General features: G+C 47.6%; 1 pseudogene; it reads left to right on the top strand.

The window, feature by feature from the left end:
* The first annotated feature begins 37 nt into the window (after positions 1–37).
* LOC119273746 lies at positions 38–1,577 on the top strand (annotated as a pseudogene).
* Positions 1,578–2,022: the final 445 nt, after the last annotated feature.

The raw sequence follows: 2,022 nt of genomic DNA, 5'->3' as shown, positions 1-2,022 counted from the left end.
AGGGGGGAGAAGGGGGCGGGGGGAGTTTCGGGTGACCATGGAGGGCGTGGTGATCAGACACCGGATAGTGGAGGGGAACGGCATATCGATGCATATGGCGGAAGCCGGTCCTGAGGTGGACGCCAAGGGGGTGGTGCTGCTCCTGCATGGCTTCCCGGAGCTGTGGTACTTGTGGCGCCATCAGCTGGAGTACTTGGCGACTCGTGGTTACCGCTGCGTCGCGCCTGACCTCCGTGGCTATGGTGGCACCACTACACCTCCCGATGTGGCCTCTTACACCGCCTTTCACATCGTTCGTGACCTTGTTGCGCTCCTCGACACTTTAGAGCTTGCAAAGGTACAATTAAGCTTACCTTGTAACCAAATAATATAGTCTGTTTCTGGATTATCCAAAGACGACACATGAGCACACACACACATACACAACACACCCCCACCACACGCGGGCAGGTAATACACCTGCAAATCAGATGCTAACATTGATAAAGATCCTAAATAAATTATGGCATCTCATAGAATGAGATTTTTCAGCGTTGGAGAAAGAACATATTTTGTTTAATTGTTAGAATTTGAAAATGAATTCTCGCTTTTCCAAGTGAATTCATAATCCTTTTGTTCTCTTGTCGGGCAAAACCGAAATTTTCTAGATTTTTAGTAATATCAATGGAGATATGTTGTGCAATATATTCCATAAGCCGTCTGCTGCATACATGAATGTTCTAACTGAAGTAATTTTGACCTCATAACATACACATCATGGTTGAAATGAAGGTGTTTTTGGTGGGGCACGACTGGGGCGCAATCATCGCGTGGTACATGTGCCTGTTCCGCCCGGAGCGTGTGACGGCACTCGTCAACACCAGCGTCGCCTTCATGCGCCACATCATGATCCGCACCGGCCCCGACTTCGTAAATTCCATAGAGTACTTCAAGCGCGCATACGGCCCCAACTACTACAAGTGCCGCTTCCAGGCAAGCCACTAGCATGCATTTGTCCGCAACATTCAACTGGTATCTGCATTATCAGATGCCCACGAGTAACTATTGCTACAAAATCCTTACAAAACGTATATATGCATATGGTCCACGTACAGGAGCCAGGTGTCGCGGAGAAGCAGTTCGCGCCATAGCACGCCAAGCGCCTCATGAGGCAAATGTTGTGCCATTGCTTTAGCCATGGCGTGTTCTGCGATGAGGAGATGGACGACCACAATTACCCAACATCACCGCTTCCGCCTTGGCTCACCGAGGCCGACATGGACTACTTTGTCACCTCCTTTGAAAAGACTGGCTTCACTGGTGCCATCAACTACTACCGCAACTTTGACAAGAACTGCGAGCTGGCGGCGCCGTGGGCAGACGCCAAAGTGCAGGTGCCGACCAAGTACATCGTGGGGGATGGTGACATCACATACAACTTTGAGGGGATCCAGGAATACATCCACGACGGTGGGTTTAAGGAAGATGTTCCACTGCTAGATGAGGTGGTCGTCATCCCCGGCGCCGGCCACTTTATCCAACAGGAGAGGGCCCAGGAGGTCAGCGATCATATATATGACTTCATCATCAAGTTTTGATCTTGAAGTCCAGGTGGACTCAAGTATCCATGTGCTTGCGGTTGTCACTGTTTGATCTTGCGCCTGTCTGTTTTATTTTAAACACGTCTGTTTATCTTTCTGTTCCCACTCAAGATGTGTACACAGGCTTGTATATTGTATCTGTGCCCGTACAGTAAGGTTGTAACCTTTTGTAATAATAATAATAATAATGATGATGATGATGATGATGATGATGATGATGATGATAGGTAGAGGATTGTCTCTATTATATGTCTTTTCTTTTAATACTTCATCTATCTTTTTTAGGATAATTATACTTCATCTATCTGAGATCGTTAGATTCTCACAACGGCTCCCGACTTATGGCCATCGGAACCTAGCAGCGTGTGATTGGGGTCTATTTCACCGAGGATATGACCAGGCACTACCACAAGAATCTTGATGCAAGATTCACTGATCATTT

The sequence above is a fragment of the Triticum dicoccoides genome, chromosome 3A (assembly GCF_002162155.2).
Source record: "Triticum dicoccoides isolate Atlit2015 ecotype Zavitan chromosome 3A, WEW_v2.0, whole genome shotgun sequence".
Lineage (NCBI taxonomy): Eukaryota > Viridiplantae > Streptophyta > Magnoliopsida > Poales > Poaceae > Triticum > Triticum dicoccoides.
The sequence above is the reverse complement of the archived record's forward strand: the minus strand, read 5'-3'. Positions and strand labels throughout refer to the sequence as shown.